This window comes from Pseudophryne corroboree, unplaced genomic scaffold (genome assembly GCF_028390025.1).
Source record: "Pseudophryne corroboree isolate aPseCor3 unplaced genomic scaffold, aPseCor3.hap2 scaffold_900, whole genome shotgun sequence".
NCBI classification, from domain to species: domain Eukaryota; kingdom Metazoa; phylum Chordata; class Amphibia; order Anura; family Myobatrachidae; genus Pseudophryne; species Pseudophryne corroboree.
The window spans coordinates 135796-154554 of NW_026970480.1; the positions used below are offsets into that span (position 1 = coordinate 135796).

Sequence of the window (18759 nt, forward strand, 5' to 3'; positions counted from 1 at the left end):
TCGCATTAAACACCTCCACCCTCCTTCGGTGTGGGGCTCATGTTGGCTATGCCCCAGCCCCTGAAGCATTCAAGCTGATTTCTTGCAGCAGCTGGGCACTGTAACAGCTCCAGAGCTGCTCTGTACGGCAAGTAAAAGGGTGTGGGCCCTGCAGCACTACCTGTAGTTTGCATTGTGCATTGGAAGGCACAAAGAAAGCAGACAGGAGGAGAAGTCAGGATAGTGCACAAGGGTATAAAAGGGAGGGGCTCATGAAAAAAGAAGTGGAAACAGACAGCAAATTAGGCTGGAGAGAGACCTGAGACAAAGAGATCTGAATTATACGAGAGCCGACCAGGGGAAACACAAATTATGCAGTCAAGCTTCCCACATTTGGGGAAATCGCAGGGGCACCACACCCAGAGTGCAATGGGTGAGCCTTGCCCTGGGAGAAGCACCTTCATGATCAAAGTATCTCACCTGGCAGGTAAGTAGGAGTTGGGCTAGAGCTGAGGAGGGTCGCTGCTCTGGCACCCCCCTGTCAAGTGAAAGAGATCCAACTGAGGCAGCACAAGGGAACTCTCGAAAGAAGAACAAGGCTAGAGGAAGATCTGAGACAAATAAATCTGACTTTTACCAGAGCTGTCCAGAGGAAAGCACAAACACAGTCCCCCACTACCACAAATAATGCAGTCGAGTTTCCCACATTTGGGGAAATCACAGGGGTCAGCATACCCAGAATGCAATGAATGAACCTCACCCTGGGAGAACAATCTTCATGACCATGGTATCGCCTATGCAAAATAAGTATGATTTTGGATAGGGCTGGGGAGGGCCGCTGCTCAGGCACATCTCTGTCAAGTAAAGGAGATTCAACTGAGGCAGCACAAGGGAACTCTCATCTGGGGACAACAACTGCAGGGAGAACACATATTTCCAGATAAACATGGGAGGGCAGAAGGCTGCCTAATACTGAAGCACCCCCAAACAACAAACCAAATGCAACAACTAGTACAAGCATTCCTGGGGGAAGGCCTGCAGCAGATGGATTTGCATATGGTGATGTCATCCAAGCAGTGGGTCAAAGTTGGCTTCAAAGAGAAAAGGGGCGTGCAGGGCATGGTGGCCTTTTGCGGCGCTTGGATGACCCCTAGTTCGCATTAAACACCTCCACCCTCCTTCGGTGTGGGGCTCATGTTGGCTATGCCCCAGCCCCTGAAGCATTCAAGCTGATTTCTTGCAGCAGCTGGGCACTGTAACAGCTCCAGAGCTGCTCTGAACGGCAAGTAAAAGGGTGTGGGCCCTGCAGCACTACCTGTAGTTTGCATTGTGCATTGGAAGGCACAAAGTAAGCAGACGGGAGAAGTCAGGATAGTGCGCAAGGGCATAGAAGGGAGCGGCTCAAGAAAAGAGAAGTTGAAACAGACAGCAAACTAGGCTGGAGAGAGACCTGAGACAAAGAGATCTGAATTATATGAGAGCCGACCAGGGGAAACACAAATTATGCAGTCAAGTTTCCCACATTTGGGGAAATCGCAGGAGCAGCACACCCAGAGTGCAATGGGTGAGCCTTGCCCTGGGAGAAGCACTTACATGATCATAGTATCTCACCTGCCAGGTAAGTAGAAGTTGGGCTAGAGCTGGGGAGGGTCGCTGCTCGGGTACCACCCTGTCAAGTGAAGGAGATCCAACTGAGGCAGCACAAGGGAACTCTCGAAAGAAGAACAAGGCTAGAGGAAGATCTGAGACAAATAAATCTGACTTTTACCAGAGCTGACCAGAGGAAAGCACAAACACAGTCCCCCACTACCACAAATAATGCAGTCGAGTTTCCCACATTTGGGGAAATCACAGGGGTCAGCATACCCAGAATGCAATGAATGAACCTCACCCTGGGAGAACAATCTTCATGACCATGGTATCTCCTATGCAAAATAAGTATGATTTGGGATAGGGCTGGGGAGGGCCGCTGCTCAGGCACATCTCTGTCAAGTAAAGGAGATTCAACTGAGGCAGCACAAGGGAACTCTCATCTGGGGACAACAACTGCAGGGAGAACACAAATTTTCAGATGAACATGGGAGGGCAGAAGGCTGCCTAATAATGAAGCACCCCCAAACAACAAACCAAATGCAACAACTAGTGCAAGCATTCCTGGGGGAAGGCCTGCAGCAGATGGATTTGCATACGGTGATGTCATCCAAGCAGTGGGTCAAACAACAAACCAAATGCAACAACTAGTGCAAGCATTCCTGGGGGAAGGCCTGCAGCAGATGGATTTGCATACGGTGATGTCATCCAAGCAGTGGGTCAAAGTTGGCTTCAACCCTCGTCTGCATATGAAAAGAGAAAAGGGGCGTGCAGGGCATGGCGGCCTTTTGCGGTGCTTGGATGACCCCTAGTTCGCATTAAACACCTCCACCCTCCTTCGGTGTGGGGCTCATGTTGGCTATGCCCCAGCCCCTGAAGCATTCAAGCTGATTTCTTGCAGCAGCTGGGCACTGTAACAGCTCCAGAGCTGCTCTGTACGGCAAGTAAAAGGGTGTGGGCCCTGCAGCACTACCTGTAGTTTGCATTGTGCATTGGAAGGCACAAAGTAAGCAGGCAAGGTCCAGAGAACAGTTAGAGGTCGGAGTAGCACTATCTCAAGTAGTACTACGACAGCACGGATGGATTCTAAATATTCCAAAATCGCAGCTGATTCCGACGACACGTCTGCTGTTCCTAGGGATGATTCTGGACACAGTACAGAAAAAGGTGTTTCTCCCGGAGGAGAAAGCCAAGGAGTTATCCGACATAGTCAGGAACCTCCTAAGACCAGGCCAAGTGTCAGTACAATGCACAATGGTCCTGGGAAAGATGGTGGCTTCTTACGAAGCGATTCCATTCGGCAGATTCCATGCAAGAACTTTTCAGTGGGATCTGCTGGACAAATGGTCCGGATCGCATCTTCAAATGCATCAGCGGATAACCCTGTCTCCAAGGACAAGGATGTCTCTCCTGTGGTGGTTACAGAGTGCTCATCTCCTAGAGGGCCGCAGATTCGGCATTCAGGATTGGGTCCTGGTGACCACGGATGCCAGCCTGAGAGGCTGGGGAGCAGTCACACAGGGAAGAAATTTCCTGGGCTTGTGGTCAAGCATGGAAACGTCACTTCACATAAATATCCTGGAACTAAGGGCCATTTACAATGCCCTAAGTCAGGCAAGACCTCTGCTTCAGGGTCAGCCGGTGTTGATCCAGTCGGACAACATCACGGCAGTCGCCCACGTAAACAGACAGGGCGGCACAAGAAGCAGGAGGGCAATGATGGAAGTGGCAAGGATTCTTCGCTGGGCGGAGAATCATGTGATAGCACTGTCAGCAGTGTTCATTCCGGGAGTGGACAACTGGGAAGCAGACTTCCTCAGCAGACACGATCTTCACCCGGGGGAGTGGGGACTTCACCCAGAAGTCTTCCACATGATTGTGAACCGTTGGGAAAAACCAAAGGGTGGACATGATGGCGTCCCGCCTCAACAAAAAGCTGGACAGATATTGCGCCAGGTCAAGGGACCCTCAGGCAATAGCTGTGGACTCTCTGGTAACACCGTGGGTGTACCAGTCAGTGTATGTGTTCCCTCCTCTTCCTCTCATACCAAAAGTACTGAGAATCATAAGAAGGAGAGGAGTAAAGACTATACTCGTGGCTCCGGATTGGCCAAGAAGGACTTGGTACCCGGAAATTCAAGAGATGCTCACGGAAGACCCGTGGCCTCTACCTCTAAGAAAGGACCTGCTCCAGCAGGGACCATGTCTGTTCCAAGACTTACCGCGGCTGCGTTTGACGGCATGGCGGTTGAACGCCGGATCCTGAAGGAAAAAGGCATTCCGGATGAAGTCATCCCTACCCTGATCAAAGCCAGGAAGGATGTAACCATACAACATTATCACCGTATTTGGCGTAAATATGTTGCGTGGTGCGAGGCCAGGAAGGCCCCTACAGAGGAATTTCAACTGGGTCGTTTCCTGCATTTCCTGCAAACAGGACTGTCTATGGGCCTCAAATTAGGGTCCATTAAGGTTCAAATTTCGGCCCTGTCAATATTCTTCCAAAAAGAACTGGCTTCTGTTCCTGAAGTTCAGACGTTTGTCAAGGGAGTACTGCATATACAGCCTCCTTTTGTGCCTCCAGTGGCACCTTGGGATCTCAATATAGTTTTGGGATTCCTAAAATCACATTGGTTTGAACCACTCACCACTGTGGACTTAAAATATCTCACATGGAAAGTGGTAATGCTGTTAGCCCTGGCTTCAGCCAGGCGTGTCTCAGAATTGACCAAAACAAAAAACTGCAACAAACGAGCGCCTAATCATCAAAATAAAAAGTGAAAACCAATACGTGTTTCATAGAATTAAATAATCACAATTTTATGTTCCTGATAGTCTGCGCTTGCCGGAATACTATGTGTAGTATTGTGGTGATAGCATAGAAAAAGAACAAACGGCTGCGCTGAATATCAGGAACGAAACATGATGTACAGAGAGCCAACGTAAAAAATAACAATGTTTATTAATAAAACATATAAAAAGATTAATTGTCAAATAACCGGTGAAAAATATATACAAATATATATAAGAACAGTCACTAGACGTGAACTAGTGGTATATTGTAATGACTCAGCTTATTGGGGTGAAAAGTTCAGTGATTCACTTGTTAGATAGTTGATAAATACCAGGTGTGTTGGTAGGATCCTAATGAATAAAAAAGTCCCTCAGTTGAAATTGATATTCAATACCTTTCCAAAATGGGCTGGTAAGAGCCGAGCGTCCTCGGCTTCAATGTCCTGCAATGCCCATATACGCTGTGCAGCGGAAAGGAATGGACCGTCTCTCTCACAACCCGGTCGTGGCGGCGTGTGCGCTGAAGCCGCTGATGTCGGATGCTGTAGAAGGAGGGTGCAGCGGGGACCAAGGAACACCTGGAAGATTTCACCTGAGCTGAGTGTGGATAGGGGCGGGTCCTGACGCGTTTCGTCACGTTCACGTGACTTTCTCAAAGGTAGAATGTTCTTATATATATTTATATATATTTTTCACCGGTTATTTGACAATTAATCTTTTTATATGTTTTATTAATAAACATTGTTATTTTTTACGTTGGCTCTCTGTACATCGTGTCTCAGAATTGGCGGCTTTATCCTATAAAAGCCCTTACCTAATTTTTCATATGTGGTGCCTGCGGCTACTAGGGACTTGGAGGATTCCAAGTTGCTGGACGTAGTCAGGGCCCTGAAAATATATGTTTCCAGGACGGCTGGAGTCAGAAAATCTGATTCGCTGTTTATCCTGTATGCACCCAGCAAGCTGGGTGCTCCTGCTTCTAAGCAGACGATTGCTCGTTGGATTTGTAGTACAATTCAGCTTGCACATTCTGTGGCAGGCCTGCCACAGCCAAAATCTGTAAAAGCCCATTCCACACGGAAAGTGGGCTCATCTTGGGCGGCTGCCCGAGGGGTCTCGGCTTTACAACTTTGCCGAGCAGCTACTTGGTCAGGGGAAAACATGTTTGCTAAATTCTACAAATTTGATACCCTGGCTGAGGAGGACCTGGAGTTCTCTCATTCGGTGCTGCAGAGTCATCCGCACTCTCCCACCCGGTTGGGAGCTTTGGTATAATCCCCATGGTCCTTTCGGAGTCCCCAGCATCCACTAGGACGTTAGAGAAAATAAGAATTTACTTACCGATAATTCTATTTCTCATAGTCCATAGTGGATGCTGGGCGCCCATCCCAAGTGCGGATTGTCTGCATTACTTGTACATAGTTATTGTTACAAAAATCGGGTTATTGTTGTTGTGAGCCATCTTTTCAGAGGCTCCTTCTGTTATCATGCTGTTAACTGGGTTCAGATCACAAGTTGTACGGTGTGATTGGTGTGGCTGGTATGAGTCTTACCCGGGATTCAAAATCCTTCCTTATTGTGTACGCTCGTCCGGGCACAGTATCCTAACTGAGGCTTGGAGGAGGGTCATAGGGGGAGGAGCCAGTGCACACCAGCTAGTCCTAAAGCTTTTACTTTGTGCCCAGTCTCCTGCGGAGCCGCTATTCCCCATGGTCCTTTCGGAGTCCCCAGCATCCACTACGGACTATGAGAAATAGAATTATCGGTAAGTAAATTCTTATTTTCTGGACTGTGTCCAGGATCATCCTTAGGAATAGAAGACGTGTCGTCGGAATCAGCTGCGATTTTGGAATATTAAGAATCCAACCGTGCTGCCGCAACACTACTTGAGATAGTGCTACCCCGACTACCAACTGTTCCCTGGATCTTGCCCTTATCCGGAGATCGTCCAAGTAAGGGATAATTAAAACTCCCTTCCTTCGAAGGAGTATCATCATTTCGGCCATTACTTTGGTAAAGACCCGGGGTGCCGTGGACAAACCAAACGGCAGCGTCTGAAACTGATAGTGACAGTTCTGTACCACAAACCTGAGGTACCCTTGGTGAGAAGGGTAATTTGGGACATGGAGATAAGCATCCTTGATGTCCAGAGACACCATATAATCCCCTTCTTCCCGGTTTGCCATCACCGCTCTGAGTGACTCCATCTTGAATTTGAACCTTTGTATGTAAGTGTTCAAGGATTTCAGATTTAAATTAGGTCTCACCGAGCCGTCCGGCTTCGGTACCACAAACAGCGTGGAATAATACCCCTTTCCCTGTTGTAGGAGGGGTACCTTGATTATCACCTGCTGGGAATACAGCTTGTGAATGGCTTCCCATACCGCCTCCCTGTCGGAGGGAGACGTCGGTAAAGCAGACTTTAGGAAAACGGCGAAGGGGAGACGTCTCGAATTCCAATTTGTACCCCTGAGATACCACCTGAAGGATCCAGGGGTCCACCTGTGAGTGAGCCCACTGCACGCTGAAATTTATGAGACGGGCCCCCACCGTTTCTGTTCCTGGGAACTGGCTGTTTGCTGCAGCCTTTTTCCTCTCCCTCTGCCACGGGGCAGAAATGAGGAGCCTTTTGCCCGCTTGCCCTTATGGGGCCCAAAGGACTGCGCCTGATAATACGGCGTCTTCTTATGTTGAGAGGCTACCTGGGGTAAAAATGTGGATTTCCCAGCCGTTGCCGTGGCCACCAGGTCTGTTAGACCTACCCCAAATAACTCCTCCCTTTTATAAGGCGATACTTCCATATGCCTTTTGGAATCAGCATCACCTGACCACTGTCTTGTCCATAACCCTCTTCTGGCAGAAATGGACAGCGCACTTACTCTTGATGCCAGTCGGCAAATATCCCTCTGTGCATCACGCATATATAGAAAGCATCTTTTAAATGCTCTATAGTCAGTAATATACTGTCCCTATCTAGGGTATCAATATTGTCAGTCAGGGAATCCGACCAAGCCACCCCAGCACTGCACATCCAGGCTGAGGCGATTGCTGGTCGCAGTATCACACCCGTGTGAGTGTATATACATTTTAGGATATTTTACTGCTTTCTGTCAGCAGGTTCCTTAAGGGCGGCCGTATCCGGGGACGGTAGTGCCACCTGTTTAGACAAGCGTGTGAGCGCTTTATTCACCCTAGGGGGTGTTTCCCAATGTGCCCTATCCTCTGGCGGGAAGGGGTATGATGCTAATAACTTTTTAGGAATTAACAGTTTTTATCGGGGGAAACCCACGCATCATCACACACTTCATTTAATTCCTCAGATGCAGGAAAAACTACAGGCAGTTTTTTCTCACCCAACATAATACCCTTTTTAGTGGTACTGGTATTATCAGAAATGTGTAAAAACATTTTCCATAGCCTCAATCATGTAACGTGTGGCCCTACTGGAAGTCACATTCGTCTCTTAATCGTCGACACTGGAATCAGTATCCGTGTCGGCGTCTGTATCTGCCATCTGCGGTAACGGGCGTTTTAGAGCCCCTGATGGCTTTTGAGACACCTGGACAGGCACAGGCTGAGTAGCCGGCTGTCTCATGTCATCAATCTTTTGTAAAGAGCTGACACTGTCACGTAATTCCTTCCATAAGCTCAGCCACTCAGGTGTCGACTCCCTAGGGGGTGACAACTCCATTACAGGCAATTGCTCCGCCTCCACACCATTTTCCTCCTCATACATGTCGACACAATCGTACCGACACACACACACACAGGGAATGCTCTGATAGAGGACAGGACCCCACTAGCCCTTTGGGGAGACAGAGGGAGAGTATGCCAGCACACACCAGAGCGCTATATATATATATATATATACAGGGATAACCTTATATAAGTGTTTTTCCCCTTATAGCTGCTGTATTGTTATACTACGCCTAATTAGTGCCCCCCTCTCTTTTTTAACCCCTTTCTGTAGTGTAGTAACTGCAGGGGAGAGCCAGGGAGTTTCCCTCCAACGGAGCTGTGAGAGAAAATGGCGCCAGTGTGCTGAGGAGATAGGCTCCGCCCCCTTCTCGGCGGCCTTTTCTCCCGTTTTTCTGTGGAATCTGCCAGGGGTTAAAATTCATCCATATAGCCCTGGGGGCTATATATGATGTATTTTCGCCAGCCAAGGTGTTTCTATTGCTGCTCAGGGTGCCCCCCCCTAGCGCCCTGCACCCTCAGTGACCGAAGTGTGAAGTGTGCTGAGGCGCAATGGCGCACAGCTGCAGTGCTGTGCGCTACCTTGGTGAAGACAGGATGTCTTCTGCCGCCGATTTTCCGGACCTCTTCTTGCTTCTGGCTCTGTAAGGGGGCCGGCGGCGCGGCTCTGGGACCGAGCTCCGAGGCTGGGCCTGTGTTCGGTCCCTCTGGAGCTAATGGTGTCCAGTAGCCTAAGAAGCCCAATCCACTCTGCACGCAGGTGAGTTCGCTTCTTCTCCCCTTAGTCCCTCGATGCAGTGAGCCTGTTGCCAGCAGGTCTCACTGAAAATAAAAAACCTAAAACTAAACTTTCACTAAGAAGCTCAGGAGAGCCCCTAGTGTGCACCCTTCTCGGCCGGGCACAAAAATCTAACTGAGGCTTGGAGGATTGTCATAGGGGGAGGAGCCAGTGCACACCAGGTAGTCCTAAAGCTTTACTTTTGTGCCCAGTATCCTGCGGAGCCGCTAATCCCCATGGTCCTTACGGAGTTCCCAGCATCCACTAGGACGTCAGAGAAACACTGATAGAGTACATTATATTTATGAATTAATTGCTTCCAGATTCTGCAGCAGCATCATCAGCACCACCAGTGTTACTCACAGTCACTTCACACTGACTGCTGCACAACACATCACTTAATTTCCGGGCCGCCCGCCACCTGGTGAAGAGACATGGGAGATGAAGGACCAGCAGTGCCACGTTGAGCGGAAGTATTGTGAATTAGTTACCCACACACTCCTTGTGACACCTGCTCCCCGTCTGCCCTCCCACCCGCCGCCTGCCGTCCGGAACCCGCACTGACAAGTAAGTCTCAGCAGAATGTGTCTGCCAGCAGCTCCCAGTCCCTCCTAGAGGAACACTGCCAGTGGTGTGGCGGCCGCGGCACACTAGGACTGAGAGACCGCAGCAGGAGGAAAGCACAGGTGGGCGGGAGGAGAGCATGGGCGGACATCACCACGTCACATTGCAAGGTGACGCCAGTCCCCCCAGTGAGGCCGCCGACGAATGCACTCAGCATAGTATTAGCAGCAGGCAGAGGGGGGTCGGGTGCAGCGGTGGTGGGAGGTACGGAAATGAGCTGCAGGCTAGGCTCCACCGATCACACAGTCAGCGATCACTGTGCTACAGCAAGCGTGGCGTGCAGCGGTGCTGAACATTAGGGAGTGCCTGTGCGCACCAGGCACCCCCTGTACGCACGCCTATGCGCTACCACCCCCCATATGCCACACTACATCACTATGCTACAGCCCTCCCATATGCTGCACTTCATAATTACACTATACCCCCCATACAACATACTACATCACCACACTACACTACTCACAATAAAATTAAAACATCCCAGTTCCTCATTCTTAATGAGCTCACGTGAGTTCTCTCCCCAACGGAGCTCCAGACCAAGTAACAATGAAGACACCAGCAGCGTGTAGGGGGCAGGCCTGGTCCACTTGTCAGGAGAGAGCAGTCACAGGATGGTAAGAAGGGGGCGGGGCCTAGTCCTACAGACGGGAGAGAGCACAGACAGGAGAGAGCAAGGTACAGGGGTAGAAGGGGACGGAGCCTATTCTTACAGGCTTTCAAAATTCGACTTTAAAATTCGACATTTGACAAATTCGACTTTTCTGCAATGGTACAAATGCGGCAATTCGACAAAAGTATATTCAATTGAAGTTTGTAAATTCGACAACAGTGCTTTTAAACAGTAAATTCGTCATTTTCAATCCGCCACACTTTGCTGGCGGAATCTAATAAAAAAAATTTAAAAACATGTTTTTTTTTTGCAGTTTTTTTTTTTTGGTAATAGCATATCTATTTATATTAGAAGGGATTAGGTACTTGGTTTGTCTTTTTTGGAGGCACAAGTATTATTTATATATTTTTTAAAATATTATTTATTTTTTAAATGGAATGTGAAAAACCCGAAAAAAAAATTGCGTGGGTCCCCCCTCCAAAGCATAACCAGCCTCGGGCTCTTCGAGCCGGTCCTGGTTCTAAAAATCCGGGGGAAAAACGGACAGGGGATCCCCCGTAATTTTAAAACCAGCACCGGGCTCTGCGCCTGGTGCTGGTGCAAAAAATACGGGGGACAAAAAGAGTAGGGGTCCCCCGTATTTTTTACACCAGCATCGGGCTCCACTAGCTGGACAGATAATGCCACAGCCGGGGGTCACTTTTATACAGTGCCCTGCGGCCGTGGCATTAAATATCCAACTAGTCACCCCTGGCCGGGGTACCCTGGGGGAGTGGGGACCCCTTCAATCAAGGGGTCCCCCCCAGCCACCTAAGGGCCAGGGGTGAAGCCCGAGGCTGTCCCCCCCATCCAAGGGCTGCGGATGGGAGGCTGATAGCCTTGAGAAAATTTAAAGAATATTGTTTTTTCTAGTAGTACTACAAGTCCCAGCAAGCCTCCCCCGCAAGCTGGTACTTGGAGAACCACAAGTACCAGCATGCAGGAGAAAAACGGGCCCGCTGGTACCTGTAGTTCTACTGGGGAAAAAATACCCAAATAAAAACAGGACACAGACACCGTGAAAGTATAACTTTATTTCCCACCTGCCGACACACACATACTTACCTATGTTGACATGAAGCAGTCGGTCCTCTTCTCCAAGTAGAATCCACGGGTACCTGAAAATAAAAGATAATTATACTCACCTGATCCAGGTTCCAGATTAAATCCACGTACTTGGCAAAACAACAAACCGAACACCCGGACCAGACGGACTGAAAGGGGTCCCATGTTTACACATGGGATCCCTTTCCACGAATGCAGACATCCGAATCTCGCGAGAATCCGACAGCGGGATGATGACGTTCGTGCGCGCTCAGGCTAGCCGAGCAAGGCGGGAAGGTTCGAACCTGCCTCGGACCCGTGTAAAATGGGTGAAGTTCGGGGGGTTCGGATTCCGACGAACCGAACCCACTCATCACTAGTATGTACGTGAGTGTCAGGTGCCGTGCGCGTACATACGTGTCAGTGCCGTGCGTGTACGTACGTGTGTGTCAAGTGTCGTACGTGTACGTGTGTGTGTGTGTGTGTGTCAGGTGGCGCGTACCTACATGTGTGTATGTCAGGTGCTGTGCATGTGTGTACGTACAGGCGTGTGTCAGGTGCCGCGCGTGTACGTACGTGTGTGTGTGTGTGTGTGCCAGGAGCCGCGCGTGTACATGCGTGTGGGTGTCAGGAGCCGTGCGTATACGTACATACGTGTAGGTGTCAGGTGCCGTGCGTATACGTATATACGTGTGTGTGTCAGGAGCCGCGCGTGTTCGTACATGTGTGTGTGTGTGTCAGGAGCCACGCGTGTGTGTGTGTCAGGAGCCACGCGTGTTCGTACATGTGTGTCAGGTGCCGCACGTGTATGTGTGTGTGTGTGTTAAATTCCGCGTGTGTACGTACGTATGTGTGTGCCTGGAGCCGCGCGTGTACATACATGTGTGTGTGTGTCAGGTGCTGTACGTGTATGTGTGTGTCTCAGGTGCTGCACGTGTATATGTGTGTATCTCAGGTGCTGCATTTGTATGCGTCAGCTGCCACGTGGGTGTCAGGTGTTGAGCGTGTATGTGTTTGTGTCGCATCTGTATGTGTGTGACTGTCAGGTGCTGCACGTGTATGTGTGTGTCAGGTGCTGCATGTATATATGTGTGTGTTAGGTGCTGTTCATGTATGTGGGAGTGGCAGGTGCTACATGTGTATATATGTGTGAGTGGCAGGTGCTGCGTGTGTATACGAGTGTGTGGGAGGTGCTGCGAGTGTATGTGTGTGTTAGGTGCTCTGAGTGTATATGATTGTGTGTCAGGTGCTGTGCGTGTGTGCGTTAAATGCCACATGTATGTATGTGTGTCAGGTGCTGCGTGTGTGTGTGGGTGTGTCAGGTGCTGCATGTCTGTGTGTGTGGGTGTGTCAGGTGCTGCATGTGTGTGTGTGTGTGTGTGTGTGTGTGTGTGTCTGTCAGGTGCTGCATGTGTGTGTCAGGTGCTGCATGTCTGCGTGTGTGTGTCAGGCGCTGCATGTCTGTGTCAGGTGCTGCGTGTGTATGTGTCAGGTGCTGTGTGTGTGTGTGTGTCAGGTGCTGCGTATGTGTGTGTGTGTCAGGTGCTGCGTGTCTGTGTCAGGTGCTGCGTGTCTGCGTGTGTGTGTCAGGTGCTGCGTGTCTGCGTGTGTGTGTCAGGTGCTGCATGTCTGCGTGTGTGTGTCAGGTGCTGCGTGTGTGTGTGTGTGTCAGGTGCTGCGTGTCTGCGTGTGTGTGTCAGGTGCTGCGTGTCTGTGTGTGTGTGTCAGGCGCTGCATGTCTGTGTGTCAGGTGCTGCGTGTGTGTGTGTGTGTCAGGTGCTGTGTGTGTGTGTCAGGTGCTGCGTGCCGTGTGCGTGTGTCAGGTGCGTGAGTGTGCGTGTGTCAGGTGCGTGAGTATGTGTGTGTCAGGTGCGTGAGTGTGTGTGTGTGTGTCAGGTGCGTGAGTGTGTGTGTCAGGTGCGTGAGTGTGTGTGTGTCAGGCGCTGCGTGTCTGTGTGTGTCAGGCGCTGCGTGTCTGTGTGTGTCAGGCGCTGCGTGTGAGTGTGTGCGTGTGTGTCAGGTCCGTGTGAGTGTCAGGTGCTGCGTCTGTGTGTGTGTGTCAGGTGCTGCGTGTGTGCGTGTGTGTCAGGCGCTGCATGTGCGTGTGTCAGGCGCTGCAGGGAGGGCGGGGGGGGACGGACACACAGCAGGGAGGGCGGGGGGAGAACGGACACACAGCAGAGAGGAGGAGGGGGGGTGGACAGACACAGCGGGAGGAGGGGGGGTGGCCTGACACAGCGGGAGGAGGGGGGGTGGCCGGACACAGCGGGAGGAGGGGGGGGGTGGCCGGACACAGCGGGAGGGGGAGGGTGGCCGGACACAGCGGGAGGGGGGGGTGGACGGACACAGCGGGAGGGGGGGTGGCCGGACACAGCGGGAGGGGGGGGTGGCCGGACACAGCGGGAGGAGGGGAGGGTGGCCGGACACAGCGGGAGGAGGGGAGGGTGGCCGGACACAGAGGGAGGGGGGGGTGGCCAGACACAGCGGGAGTGGGGGGGGTGGCCGGTCACAGCGGGAGGGGGGGGGTGGCCGGACACAGCGGGAGGGGGGGGTGGACGGACACAGCGAGAGGGGGGGTGGTGGCCGGACACAGCGGGAGGGGGGGGTGGCCGGACACAGCGGGAGGAGGGGAGGGTGGCCGGACACACAGCAGGGAGGGCACGGGGGGGAACACACTGCAGGGAGGAGGGGGGGACACACAGCAGGGAGGGCAAGGGGGGGGGGGCGACGGACACACAGCAGGGGGGGGGAGACGGACACACAGCAGGGAGGGCGAGAGGGGGAAGGGGGGGTGACTGGTGACCATAGAGACCTTGATAAATACCGCATACTGCAGGTAGGGAGGGCCGGACACAGCGGGAGGAGGAGGAGGGAGGAGTGGCCGGACACAGCTGCCCGAGACGCCTCCTACTGCCAGCCGCACCACAGACGCGGGGAGGAGACGCAGGCAGCCACCAGGGAAGGTCCGGCGGGCGGCCGGGCACACAGCGGGCAAGCGGGCGGGCGAGCGGGCGGGCGGGCGAGCGGGCGGGCGGGCGGGCGGGAGGGGAGGGTGGCCGGGCGGGCGGGAAGGGAGGGTGGCCGGACACGCGGGGGAGAAGTGGAAGCTGGGTACACAGCGGTGGGCTGCCTGACAGAACTCACCCAGTGCTACGCAGCTCCGGCGATCTCCTCCCGCTTCATGGACCTCAATGAACTCACACGCCGGGAACCGCTGGCTGTCCTCCTGCAGCTCCACGTGACTCCTTCCCGCTCTGTCTCCTCGTGCCCAACTGCCAGAGCTACTCTCTGTACACCCCCTGCTGGCGGTCACTGCGCACGCGCAACAAATTGAAATGCCCTATCTCTATAATGGGGCATATTTCTCTTAATTAAAAAAACCCTATAACTTTCTGAAAAACCACAACCCCAAAAGGCACTACACTGGGGCATACTCTATCTAGTAAAACAAACCCCAAGTCTTAATTCGTCCTCTATCCTGAGTTATGCCTTCCCAAAAAAATCTTCATTCACTCTATAGGAAAACGTTGTCAAAAAGCCACAGAGGGAGTGGCAGAAAAAAACTGACAGTTGGAATTTAGCTTACTCCCAATTCCTCATTTTTTATTATTTTGCCCTGAAATTTGGCCTGCAGCAGCGGGTGACGATTCTACGCGTCCATGCCAAATTTCAGCTCAGTACGTCCTATCAGTTTTGAGGTGTAGCCCCTCAAACACCATGCCCCCATCTCAGAAGTTCCCTATGGGAGAATTCCGTTTGTTCGATTCAGCCTTAATATAAGGGCACGACCGTGCCCTTATAATTGACAGTATTGTTTTCTTTCAAAAATCCACTTAATTTTCTTTACCCGATTATTAAAATGGTAATTGACAAAAACAAACTACATTGTCACCAGAAGAGCAATACAAAATGTACTAGTGATATATTAAAATCATCTTTCCAGCTTGAATTTCAATGATGCATTGGCGCAACGATTTTGTGAGAAACATCTTCACCCTTAAATAAAGATTTTCTTAATTCCTTACCTGTGTGCTAATTAGATATCACCTTGTTTTCACATTAAACAGACTTCCACATGAGAAAACAGCAAAGATGCAGTGGCGTTAATGTTTCCTGGTGTCAACCTGTATTATTTCCGTAGACATTGAAATGAGGATGCATCTTGCTGCCTTTCCAATGAAGCAAGTTTAATTTAGTAATAGGTGAAAAACCATCCCTACAAAGATGTTAATCAGATACTTGGCTTTGTGGACACTTTTCAGAGAACAAATTAGTTAGCATAAAAATAAAGCCAGAAAATGAAGAGCTGTTTAATCACTCAATTGGATTTTTCTGCCAGCATTTTTCTTTTTCTCTGCAACCCACTGCTAAATTGTGCTTCCTAGCTGTTTTTTTATAAAATCACTGAATCAAATCTAACTCTGATTACATCAGAGAAGGCCAGGTACCCTACACCATAAGAGGGGGTTTGCAATTTTGACTTGTCTACTTAAATATCACCAAAATCTGATCACAAGGTCAATTACGTCCCTGGGTGGGATTGAACCACCAACCTTTTGATTAATAGCTGAACACACTAACCGATTGCGCCACAGAGACACTTTGCAAAAAGTATATACTGACAAAGACTAATAAGCATTCATCTAGAACGTTTCCTAGAAAAACTTTAAAAAGTCAATAATCTGGAGAGTGTTTGTAAGATGTTTCTTCCAGCAACCAATGAAGAAACACATTGGTACTTTCGCATGATGAGTGAGTGCTTCAGGATCTCTTGCACTTACATGTGCAGCAGAGTACTGCAATGGAAGCATGCTGGGTCCATAACCCAGAGGTAGGCAGATTGAAACTATCCTTTGCTATATGCATTTTTTTGTTGTTCATTAAAGTAATCCAAAACTGGGATTGATATTTTAGCTTTTATTTTTACTTAAAGTACAATAACTTTTACCATTTTAATTTGTTTTAATAGTATATTGACAGTATTGTTTTCTTTCAAAAATCCACTTAATTTTCTTTACCCTATTATTAAAATGGTAATTGACAAAAACAAACTACATTGTCACCAGAAGGGCAATACAAAATGTACAAGTGATATATTAAAATCATCTTTCCAGCTTGAATTTCAATGATGCATTGGGGCAACGATTTTGTGAGAAACATCTTCACCCTTAAATAAAGATTTTCTTAATTCCTTACCTGTGTGCTAATTAGATATCACCTTGTTTTCACATTAAACAGACTTCCACATGAGAAAGCAGCAAGGATGCAGTGGCGTTAATGTTTCCTGGTGTCAACCTGTATTATTTCAGTAGATATTGAAATGAGGATGCATCTTGCTGCCTTTCCAATGAAGCAAGTTTAATTTAGTAATAGGTGAAAAACCATCCCTACAAATATGTTAATCAGATACTTGGCTTTGTGGACACTTTTCAGAGAACAAATTAGTTAGCATAAAAATAAAGCCAGAAAATGAAGAGCTGTTTAATCACTCAATTGGATTTTTCTGCCAGCATTTTTCTTTTTCTCTGCAACCCACTGCTAAATTGTGCTTCCTAGCTGTTTTTATAAAATCACTGAATCAAATCTAACTCTGATTACATCAGAGAAGGCCAGGTACCCTACACCATAACAGGGGGTTTGAAATTTTGACTTGTCTACTTAAAGATCACCAAAATCTGACAACAAGGTCAATTAAGTCCCTGGGTGGGATTGAACCACCAACCTTTTGGTTAATAGCCTTACACACTAACTGATTGCGCCACCGCGACACTTTGCAAAAGTACATACTGACAAAGGCTAATAAGCATTCATCTAGAACGATTCCTAGAAACATTTTAAAAAGTCAATAATGTGGAGAGTTTTTGTATGATGTTTCTTCCATCAACCAATGAAGAAACACATTGGTACTTTCCCATGATGAGTGAGTGCTTCAGGATCTCTTGCACTTACATGTGCAGCAGAGTACTGTAATGGAAGCATGCTGGGTCCATAACCCAGAGGTAGGCAGATTGAAACTATCCTCTGCTATATGCATTTTTTTTTTGTTAATTAAAGTAATCCAAAACTGGGATTGATATTTTTGCTCTTTTATTTTTACTTAAAGTACAATAACTTTTACCATTTTAATTTGTTTTAATAGTATATTGACAGTATTGTTTTCTTTCAAAAATCCAATTAATTTTCTTTACCCGATTATTAAAATGGTAATTGACAAAAGCAAACTACATTGTCACCAGAAGAGCAATACAAAATGTACAAGTGATATATTAAAATCATCTTTCCAGCTTGAATTTCAATGATGCATTGGGGCAACGATTTTGTGAGAAACATCTTCACCCTTAAATAAAGATTTTCTTAATTCCTTACCTGTGTGCTAATTAGATATCACCTTGTTTTCACATTAAACAGACTTCCACATGAGAAAGCAGCAAGGATGCAGTGGCGTTAATGTTTCCTGGTGTCAACCTGTATTATTTCAGTAGATATTGAAATGAGGATGCATCTTGCTGCCTTTCCAATGAAGCAAGTTTAATTTAGTAATAGGTGAAAAACCATCCCTACAAAGATGTTAATCAGATACTTGGCTTTGTGGACACTTTTCAGAGAACAAATTTGTTAGCATAAAAATAAAGCCAGAAAATGAAGAGCTGTTTAATCAGTCAATTGGATTTTTTTGCCAGCATATTTCTTTTTCTCTGCAACCCACTGCTAAATTGTGCTTCCTAGCTGTTTTTATAAAATCACTGAATCAAATCTAACTCTGATTACATCAGAGAAGGCCAGGTACCCTACACCATAACAGGGGTTTTCGAAATTTTGACTTGTCTACTTAAAGATCACCAAAATCTGATAACAAGGTCAATTAAGTCCCTGGGTGGGATTGAACCACCAACCTTTTGGTTAATAGCCTTACACACTAACTGATTGCGCCACCGCGACACTTTGCAAAAGTACATACTGACAAAGGCTAATAAGCATTCATCTAGAACGATTCCTAGAAACATTTTAAAAAGTCAATAATGTGGAGAGTTTTTGTATGATGTTTCTTCCATCAACCAATGAAGAAACACATTGGTACTTTCCCATGATAAGTGAGTGCTTCAGGATCTCTTGCACTTACATGTGCAGCAGAGTACTGTAATGGAAGCATGCTGGGTCCATAACCCAGAGGTAGGCAGATTGAAACTATCCTCTGCTATATGCATTTTTTTTTTTGTTAATTAAAGTAATCCAAAACTGGGATTGATATTTTTGCTCTTTTATTTTTACTTAAAGTACAATAACTTTTACCATTTTAATTTGTTTTAATAGTATATTGACAGTATTGTTTTCTTTCAAAAATCCAATTAATTTTCTTTACCCGATTATTAAAATGGTAATTGACAAAAGCAAACTACATTGTCACCAGAAGAGCAATACAAAATGTACAAGTGATATATTAAAATCATCTTTCCAGCTTGAATTTCAATGATGCATTGGGGCAACGATTTTGTGAGAAACATCTTCACCCTTAAATAAAGATTTTCTTAATTCCTTACCTGTGTGCTAATTAGATATCACCTTGTTTTCACATTAAACAGACTTCCACATGAGAAAGCAGCAAGGA

At 48.2% G+C, this 18759-nt stretch overlaps 3 non-coding genes and 1 pseudogene across 3 annotated transcripts; all 4 read right to left on the minus strand.

Annotated features, from left to right (window-relative positions):
* Positions 1 to 311: 311 nt before the first annotated feature.
* Positions 312 to 474, minus strand: LOC135045359 (U1 spliceosomal RNA). The gene has a single exon (XR_010237842.1). It is a non-coding gene; the product is annotated as a U1 spliceosomal RNA (small nuclear RNA).
* Positions 475 to 626: 152 nt separating this feature from the next.
* Positions 627 to 790, minus strand: LOC135045312 (U1 spliceosomal RNA). Its single transcript, XR_010237799.1, has one exon. It is a non-coding gene; the product is annotated as a U1 spliceosomal RNA (small nuclear RNA).
* Positions 791 to 1463: 673 nt separating this feature from the next.
* Positions 1464 to 1605, minus strand: LOC135045334 (U1 spliceosomal RNA; annotated as a pseudogene).
* A 152-nt stretch (positions 1606 to 1757) lies between these two features.
* On the minus strand, positions 1758 to 1921 carry LOC135045331 (U1 spliceosomal RNA). Its single transcript, XR_010237817.1, has one exon. It is a non-coding gene; the product is annotated as a U1 spliceosomal RNA (small nuclear RNA).
* Between the last annotated feature and the right edge of the window lie 16838 nt (positions 1922 to 18759).